The sequence below is a fragment of the Theropithecus gelada genome, chromosome 3, assembly GCF_003255815.1.
Source record: "Theropithecus gelada isolate Dixy chromosome 3, Tgel_1.0, whole genome shotgun sequence".
In the NCBI taxonomy this organism is placed as follows: domain Eukaryota; kingdom Metazoa; phylum Chordata; class Mammalia; order Primates; family Cercopithecidae; genus Theropithecus; species Theropithecus gelada.
In genome coordinates, this window is record NC_037670.1 from 10,334,620 (window position 1) to 10,344,316 (window position 9,697).

The 9,697-nt window shown below is 53.5% G+C and overlaps 1 protein-coding gene across 1 annotated transcript in view; it reads left to right on the forward strand.

Moving 5' to 3' along the window:
• The first annotated feature begins 8,654 nt into the window (after positions 1–8,654).
• SRRM3 (serine/arginine repetitive matrix 3) overlaps positions 8,655–9,697 on the forward strand; it is an 81,141-nt gene continuing 80,098 nt past the window's right edge. Inside the window, exon 1 of the mRNA XM_025379349.1 lies at positions 8,655–8,826. The gene's annotated coding sequence lies outside the window, so the exon portion shown is untranslated. The remainder of the gene's footprint in view (positions 8,827–9,697) is intronic.

The window sequence follows — 9,697 nt, forward strand, 5'->3', positions numbered from 1 at the left end:
CCTGGTTGGAGTGCAGTGGTGCGATCATAGCTCACACCAGCGTTGAACTCCTGGCCTCAAGAGATCCACCTGCCCCAGCCTTTCAAGTAGCTTGAATTGCAAGTGTGTGCACAGCACTCAGCTAAGTTTTTTTGTTTTGTTTTGTTTTGTTTTGTTTTGTTTTGTTTTGTTTTGTTTGAGTAGAGACAGGGTCTTACTATGTCACCCAGGCTGGTCTTGAACTCCTGGGCTCAAGTGATCCTCCCACCTCAGCCTCCCAAAGTGCTGGAATTACAGGTGTGAGCCACCGCGCTCGGCCAGATTATTGCAGTTTTCAAAGATGTGTGTCACTGTCACTCTTGGGCTCAGGCTGAGAGCAGACCTGAATCTGCAGGAGACTTGATCTGAAGCCCCTCCAAGTGGGTGAGGCATAGGCTGCTGCTGAGAGTCATCCCTTCCCAGGCTAGGATGACCTCAGGCTGGGATGGGGGCTGGACCATTAGGACCGTGTAACAGCTTGGTGGTGAGAGGGGGTCCCAGGGCAGGGGGGCCCATGTGAAACTCTAGGCAGAAGCAGCAGAGGCCATAGCCTCAAAGTGTAGCCCCCTTCCCTTCTACATCACATCTCCAGATCTCAACAAAAGCTTTGTTCCTTCACATCCTCACGTCCCAAGAATGCGCAGCTTTTAAAAGACCCTAATGAGGACAATGCTTACCCCAGAGCAATGGCCCCGATGGTAGATTTACGAGCAACGGAGAGGAGAGTAGTAGCCTGGGAGGGAGGAGGGGCGAGCAGGGGAGGCTGCCGCCTCTGCTCATTTTTTATTAAAGATCTGCTTCAAGGTCAGCCCTGCCACAAGGGACTCCTCAATTTCCCAGGCTCTGCAGAGAGATGGAGATGTGCTGGGGGAGGGGAGGGAGATGGCGAGGAAGAGATCTGGGTGGGCTAGGCAGAGGGGCACAAAGAGAAGAGAAGGAGGCTGCGTGGTCCACAGGGGTCCCCCAATATGATCTGTATCCAGCAAAGTGCTGGACATGGAGAGGGCACAAGGGAGGTCCTGGAGGGAGTGAGGAGAGAAAAAGGAGGCCGATGGCATGGGAACGTTGATGGGTTGGGCCAGCAGAAAAGAGTGAGCATTTAAGCTATTGGGACAGCAGAGGGACCAGGTTTTGTTTTTTGTTTTGTTTTGTTTGAGACGAGGCCTCGCTCTGTCGCCCAGGCTGGAGTGCAGTGATGTGATCTCAACTCACTGCACCCTCAACCTCCTGGGCTCAAGTGATCCTCCCAGCTCAGCCTCCCAAGTAGCTGGGACCACAGGTGCCCGCCATCATGCTTGGCTAATTTTTGTATTTTTTATAGAGATGGGATTTTGCCATGTTTCCCAGGCTGGTCTCAAACTCCTGGTCTCAAGCATTCCTCTTGCCTTGGCCTCCCAAAGTGCTGGGATTATAGGCATGAGACCCCACATCCAGCCCAGATTTTGTCATTCTCCAGATAAAAGGCACCACACGCACCATTAAATCCCTCCAGGCTATAACCATGAGATTTCTTTTTTCTTCTTCTTCTTTTTTTTTTGAGATCGAGTCTCCCTCTGTCTCCCAAGCTAGAGTGCAGTGGTATGCTCTCAGCTCACTGCAACCTCCGCCTCCCAGATTCAAATGGTTCTCCTAGTAACTCAGCCACCTGAGCAGCTGGGATTACAGGCACATGCCACCAGACCCAGCTACATTTTGTATTTTTAGTAGAGACAGGATTTCACCATGTTGGCCAGCGTGGTCTTGAACTCTTGACCTCAGATGATCCACCTGTCTCAGCCTCCGAAAGTGCTGGGATTACAGGCGTGAGCCACCATGGCCGACCAAGAAGATTTCTAACAATAGACCTCACAGCAACCCTCAGAGACAAGTGTTATTAGCCCCATTTTACAGATGAAGAAACTGAGGCTCCAGGAGGCTTTCCCAAGTTCACATGGCTACGAAGCAGAAAATCTGGCTCAGGTCCTGGGTCTGATTCCAAATTCCATTCATCCCATGGAGTCAGCCACATCCTCCCCACCTTTTGTGCCTGGCTTGTGACTCTCCCTCCAGTAATACGGGGTTTCACCATGTTGGCCAGGCTACCACAAGTTTAAAAAAAGAAAGGGGAAAATAGTGCTGGACAGGAAGACACTGTTTTATTGATTTTCTTTTTTATTTTCAGGTTTCAGTTTGTCAGCCGGGCGCAGTGGCTCAAGCCTGTAATCCCAGCACTTTGGGAGGCTGAGACGGGTGGATCACGAGGTCAGGAGATCACGACCATCCTGGCTAACATGGTGAAACGCCATCTTGACTAAAAATATAAAAAATTAGCCAGGCGTGGTGGTGGGCGCCTGTAGTTCCTGCTACTCTGGAGTCTGAGGCAGGAGAATGGCGTGAACCCAGGAGGCAGAGCTTGCAGTGAGCTGACATCGCACCACTGCACTCCAGCCTGGGCAACAGAGCAAGACTCCATCTCAAAAACAACAACAACAACAACAACAACAACAACAAAAACAACAAAGTTTCAGTTTGTCGCCCAGGCTGGAGTGCAGTGGCATGATCACAGCTCACTGCAGCCTCAACCTCCTGGATCAAGTGATCCTGCTGCCTCTGCCTCTGCCTCTGAGTAGCTTGGACTACAGCTGTACACCACCAAGCCCAACTCATTTTTATTTTATTTTATTTTATTTATTTTTTTTTTGAGATGGAGTCTCGCTATGTCACCCAGGCTGGAGTGCAGTGGCGCAATCTCCACTCACTGCAAGCTCCGCCTCCCGGGTTCACGCCATTCTCCTGCCTCAGCCTCCCATGTAGCTGGGATTACAGGCTCCTGCCACTGCGCCTGGCTAATTTTTGTATTTTTAGTAGAGACGTGGTTTCACCGTGTTAGCCAGGATGGTCTCCATCTCTTGACCACGTGATCCACCTGTCTCAGCCTCCCAAAGTGCTGGGATTACAGGCGTGAGCCACCGCGCCCAGCTATTTTATTTTATTTTTTAAAGAAACAGATACTCATTATGTTGCCCAGGCTGGTGAGACACTGTTTTATATGCAGGTGTCTTGGAAAGGTTCATTGACCAAGTGCCATCTGAGCAGAGATTGCCTGTTCAGAGGGAGAGTGACTGGGGAAGGGGAGGACACAGGGCAGTGGTCTGGTATCAAAGCCTGGCCCAGGCAGACATTCTGAGGCTGCAGAAGTGGAGACAGGGCTGGGTGCAGTGGCTCACACCTGTAATCTCAGCAGTTTGGGAGGCTGAGGTGGGCAGATCACCTGAGGTCAGGAGTTCGAGACCAGCCTGGCCAACATGGTGAAACCCTGTTGCCGAGACCAGCTCTGTTGGGGAGACCCTAATCCAGTGGCGCTAGAGGAGTTAAAGACAGACACACAGAAATATAGAGGTGTGAAGTGGGAAATCAGGGGTCTCACAGCCTTCAGAGCTGGGAGCCCTGAACGGAGATTTACCCACGTATTTATTAACAGCACCATTGTTTCTATAGATGTTAAATTAACTAAAAGTATCCCTTATGGGAAACGAAGGGATGGGCCGAATTAAAGGAATAGGTTGGGCTAGATAACTGCAGCAGGAGCATGTCCTTAAGGCACAGATTGCTTATGCTATTGTTTGTGGCTTAAGAACGCCTTTAAGCGGTTTTCCGCCCTGGGCGGGCCAGGTGTTCCTTGCCCTCATTCCGGTAAACCCACAACCTTCCAGCGTGAGCATCATGGCCATCATGAACATGTCACAGTGCTGCAGAGATTTTATTTATGGCCAGTTTTGGGGCCAGTTTATGGCCAGATTTGGGGGGGCTTGTTCCCAACACCCCATCTCTACTCTAAAAATAAAAAAATTAGCCAGGCGCGGTGGCGGGTGCATGTAATCCCAGCTACTCAGGAGGTTGAGGCAGGAGAATCGCTTGAACACAGCAGGCAGAGGTTGCAGTGAACCGAGATCGTGCCACTGCATTCCAGTCTGGGAGAAAGAGTGAAACTGCCATCTCAAAAAAAAAAAAAAAAAAAAAAAAAGAGTGGAGACAGTCCCAGGAGATGGAAGACCTAAAGGGCGAAGGGAGGAACTGGAGAATCCCACAGACTCACAGGTCTCGACTTGAAGACCGGACTTGGGGCAGGGAAGTTTCTTGGGTCAGGGATCTAGAATGAAATAGACATCCCCGTACGAAAGTCCCATTGATGAGAGCTTGATGAACGGGCCCTGCACACAGGTGCAGATGGGGATATGAGAATGAACAGACAAGACATAGAGAAGCGGCTGAGGACTTAAATTACTGGGAAGCCGTTACCACTCCTAGGCTGTAGGGAGGAGGCTGAAAGCCAGAACCTGGCCAGAAGAACAGGAGGTAGAGAAGAGGGGCAGGAGAGGAACTCAGCAGGGGAATAAATCCCTAACCGCTCTCTCCTCCCCTTCTCCTGGATCTGGCTCCTCCTGGTGACGCCTCCCCTTAGATGAACCCAACCGGACGCCAAGAGCAAGGGAGTCTGGGTAATCGGCCCGCAGAGGCCAGCCTCCCGCCAAGGCCTATAGCAGGGCAGAGACAGAGCCAGAGCCAGAGGATCACATGGAGAAAAGTGAGCACAGATGGCGGTGCCCTTTTTTGAAACGAGTCACACAAGGGGAGGAGCACGTTTTGGGAAAATTAGCAGGCTGGGTGGGGAAACCAAGGCAGAGTCTATCCCTATGAGCCAGGGGAAGGGAGTGCAAAGGGAGATGGGGGGATTATTGGGATGGAGAGGTGGCCTGGGATTCCGAGACTGGTTGAATAGAGAGTTCCAGGCAGCTGGAGAAGTTTGTTCGCAGCCAGCTTTTTTTTTTTTTTAAGATGGAGTTTCGCTCTGTCAACCAGGCTGAAGTGCGGTGGTATGATGTCAGCTCACTGCAACCTCCACCTCCCTGGTTTAAACAATCCTCCCACCTCAGCCTCCCGAGTAGCTGGGACTACAGGCGCCCGCCACTACATCTGGCTAATTTTTGTATGTTTAGTACAGACAGGGTTTCACCATGTTGGCCAGGCTGGTCTTGAACTTCTGGCCTCAAGTAACCTGCCTGCCTCGACCTCCCAAAGTGCTGGGATTACAGGTGTGAGCCACCACATCTGGTGGCAGTCAACTTTTATAGGCCCAAATCCCCTTCTTCCCTGAAGCTGCTCCCCTTGTGAAATCAGGGAGGCAGGGGCCGCAGAGACAGACCAGGGGAGGGCAGGAGGAGGTGTGCCCAGCTTGGGCAGTGTTCCCAGGTGCTAATTCCGGAGTTGAGGCCAGGGCTGGTCAGGAACCAAAGCAATGTGGTGAGGTTTCATAAAGCCAACTTTGACTGGGCTTGGTGGCTCATGCTTGTAACCCCAGCACTTTGGGAGGCCAAGGTGGGCAGATCGCCTGAGGTCAGGAGTTCGAGACCAGCCCAGCCAAGATAGTAAAACCCCATCTCTACTAAAAATACAAAAATTAGCTGGGCATGGTGACATGCATCTGTAGTCCCAGTTACTCGGGAGGCTAAGATAGGAGAATTGCTTGAACCTGGGAAGAAGAGGTTGCAGTGAGCTGAGATCGCACCACTGCACTCCAGCCTGGGCGACAGAGCGATACTCCACCTAAAAAAAAAAAAAAAAAAAAAAAAAAAAAACAACCAGCTTCATTTAAGGCATGCATTTCATTCTGAGATGATGCCGCATCTCCACACCTCTTGTGAGTTTCCTCCACTCCTCTCCACACACCCAGCCATGGCTCTTTAGACAAGGAAAGGCCTGCAGCCGCCGGCCCCAACCCCCCACTCCCAGGAGCCTCTCCCAGACATTGACCTACCTAGGAAGTCACCGCCAGGCACAGAGGGGGCAGCTCCTCTCAGGAAGAAGGAGCAACCAAGCTGACTGGTGCTAGGCCAGCCCAAAGTCCCAGCAAATGAAATATTCATGCAGCCAGAAGGCAGGACATCAGCAGAAGACTAGCACCCCAGGGCTGTGGAGCTGCAGTACTGGTGGCGGCAGCTGTAGCCCACCCCTCTCCCTCACCCTCAATCTTTGTTCTGCAAATAGTGCAAGGGCCTGCAGTTCAAGGATCTTAAACACACACACACACACACACACACTCACTCCAAAGATTCTGGTAGGTAAGGAAACCTGGGCAAATGAAGAGGGGAGGAGTGAAACCGCCTTTGCAAAAATTGTAAGAGAGGGCCAGGCATGGTGGCTCATGCCTGTAGTCCCAGCACTTTGGGAGGCTGAGGCAGGCAGATCCCCTTAGGTCAGAAGGTCGAAACCAGCCTGACCAACATGGGGAAATGCCCGTATCTACTAAAAAAAAAAAAAAAAAAAAAAAAAGAAGGCCTTAGAGACAGGGTTTTGCCATGCTGGCCAGGCTGGTCTCAAACTCCTGACCTCAGGTGATCCATCTACCTCAGCCTCCCAAAGTGCTGGGATTACAGGCCTGAGCCACCGTGCCTGACCAGGCTTTTGCATTCCTGTCGGATTATTCCACTCAGACCAGCAACTCCTCTGTGTCCCTACCCAGAAGCGAACTCAATGCAAGAGGACCATTTTCCACACCCGTAGGAATGTATCCCCAACCAATCAGCAGCTCCCATTCCCTTGCCGCCCCCCGCCCCCCGCCACCAACCCACCAAACTATCCCTGAAAAACTCTAGCCTCTGAATTTTTGGACAGGCTGATTTGAGTAATAATAAAACTCTGGTCTCCCATTTAGTTGGCTCTATGTGTATTAAACTCCTTGTATACTGCAGTTCCCGTCTTGATAAATTGGCTCTATCTGGACAGCGGAAGAACCCATGGGGCAGTTACAGGAGGGCACATACAGACACTCCAGAAAGACATGAATCCAAAAACAGATGCACAGGCCGGGTGCGGTGGCCCCGCCTGTAATCACAGCACTTTGGGAGGCCGAGGCAGGTGGATCACCTGAGGTCAAGAATTCGAAACCAGCCTGGCCAACATGGTGAAACACCCGTCTCTACTTACAAAAAAAAAAAAAAAAAATTAGCCAGGAGTGGTGGCGGGCACTTGTAATCTCAGCTACCCTGGAGGCTGAGGCAGAATTGCTTGAACCCAGGAGGTGGAGTTTGTAGTGAGCAGAGATCACACCATTGCACTCCAGCCTGGGTGACAAGAGTGAAACTCCATCTCAAAAAACTAAAAACAGATGCACAGACACAGATACACGGGGCACACGCACACATAAACCCACTCACAGACTCACAACAAACATACACTCAGACCCAGGGATGCCTCTTGTTGTCATGCAAATGCTTCCTAAAATCTGCACCCCAAGCACCTGATGTGCCTTACCATTGTCCCCCTAAGTCAGGGCTGCTGTGGCACTTCCAGTCCTGCCCCCTGACACAGCCATGGGGACGCCAATGGTGAGCTTGAAACAGGGGACTCCATGTTCCTGATTTCTTTTTTTTTTTTTTTGAGACAGAGTCTCGCTCTGTCGCCCAGGCTGCAGTGCAGTGGCCGGATCTCAGCTCACTGCAAGCTCCGCCTCCTGGGTTCACGCCATTCTCCTGCCTCAGCCTCCCGAGTAGCTGGGACTACAGGCGCCCGCTACCTCGCCCGGCTCGTTTTTTGTATTTTTTAATAGAGACAGGGTTTCACCATGTTAGCCAGGATGGTCTCGATCTCCTGACCTCGTGATCCACCCGTCTTGGCCTCCCAAAGTGCTGGGATTACAGGTTTGAGCCACCACGCCCGGCCCAGCCAAAATTTTAAAATTAAAAAAAAAAAAAAAATTTTTTTTGAAATCTCCTGTCTCCATTGTGATGTCTCCCACACTACCCCATCCTTTTTTTATTTTTTTTATTTTTATTTTTAACTTTTGAGATGGTGTCAAAAAATAACAGCCTCTGCCATTCACGCTGGAGTGCAGTGGCATGACCATAGGTCACTGCAGCCTCAAATTCCTGGGCTCCAGAAATCCTCCCACCTCAACCTCCCTGGTGCCTTTTATTTTATTTTTGACCCTAAGTTTTGTCCTTGTCGCCCAGTCTGGAGTACAATGGTGCGATCTTGGCTCACTGCAACCTCCGCCTCCCAGGTTCAAGCGATTCTCCTGCCTCAACCTCCCAAGCAGCTGAGTAGTAGGGATTACAGGTGCCCGCCATCACGCCTGCCTAATTTTTGTATTTTTAGTAGAGACTAGGTTTCCCCATGTTGGCCAGGCTGGTCTCGAACTCCTGGCCTCAAGTGATCCTCCTGCCTCAGCCTCCCAAAGTGCTGGGATAGGCGTGAGCCACCTCGCCCAGCCCCTGGTGCCTTCTTTAGCACTGGGTGGGAAGACAGTGTCCTGGCGAGGCCTCTGCACACCGAATGCGTTTCCCAGACCCAAACTAATAGCCTCCCTTGACCCAGGCGCCTTCAAGGGCTGGCGTGCCCCCTCTCGCAAGTGGGGGAAACAGATGTCCCCGAAGGCCAGGGGTTGGGGCGGGGAGCGGGGAGGTGGGGGGCAACGGGGACGCGGGGTAGGAGGGCGGGAGGGAGGGGGAGCGGGCGGGGGGAGGGTCCGTCCCAGCCTCCCGGGCCGTTGCCTCCGCTGCTGGCGTTCCTCCGGGCCTGCGGATGGCGCTGCGGGCGCGGGGCCTGGCCGCTCTGGCCGGCGAGCGGGCAGGGAGGCGCCTCGGTGGCTGTGCGCTGTCCAGCATTTCAGCAAGCGGCGGCGGCGGCTCCCGCGGGGAGGCGGAGGGTGCGGGGCCGCGGGGGCCGCGGAGCTGCCCTGCCCAACCCAGCCCAGGCGAGGCGGCAGCCCGGAACAGCGGGACCCGAGGGCCTGGCCCCAGCGCCCGGCAGATCGCGGCGGTCAGCGGGGAGGTGAGAGCGCCTCTGGGGCGGGGGCATCTCCCAGAGGGGCTGGGGCTGGGTGGAATCTCAGGCCTCCCCAGTACCCCCGTGGTCTGCAGGCTCCCCGGAGCAGAGGGGCAATATGGGGGAACGGCGAGGGTGTCTGTCCAGGGATTCCAGGCGCCCGGGGAGCAGAGATGAGGGACATTCATTTCACTGAGAGGGATGGAGACAGTGGGGACTCTTTGGGGTCACGGGCAGGACTCCCTTGGACATAAATGACCATGGCCTGGTCCATGAGGGTGCCAGAGAGGCCCCCCAACTGCAGCCCCACTGAGGAGAAGGACCTGCTCCCCAGGGAAGGGAGGACCGATGCAGGGACCCCATGGAGATGCTGGTCACTGGCCCGGGTGGAGGGAGCAGGCCCCCACCTGGATGCTGGGCCTCTGTCCAGCATGAGGTGCTGGCCCAGGGGACAGCCTGGCCCCTTTCCCGGCTGCCCAAATGCCCCTAGGGAGGTAGGAGCTGGCAAGGAGAACTGGGTCTCACAGGATGGCATTTACTCTTGCACTGGGAAGAGGATGGAGGACAGAGAAGAGAAAATAGCTACTAGGAATTTGGGAGGGGGTTCTCTGTGCACACACCCCTCCCCACAGATGCCCAGAGAGAGTTTCTAGAGCCCAAGTTAGTCCTGCCCCAGAGTGAATTCCTGGTAAAGAGGAGAGCTGAGAAAAGACGCAACCTCTGCCTTGCCTCCGCCTCCCCCTCCCTTCCAGGGCTCCTGCCTGGACAGTGTTGAAGCCTCCTGCAGTTCCTACTCCTGACAGCAGATCCATTGTGGGGAGAGATTTAGGGGGAGGAAGGGAAGGTTGTACCAAGGTCTGACCTGGTACTTCAATGC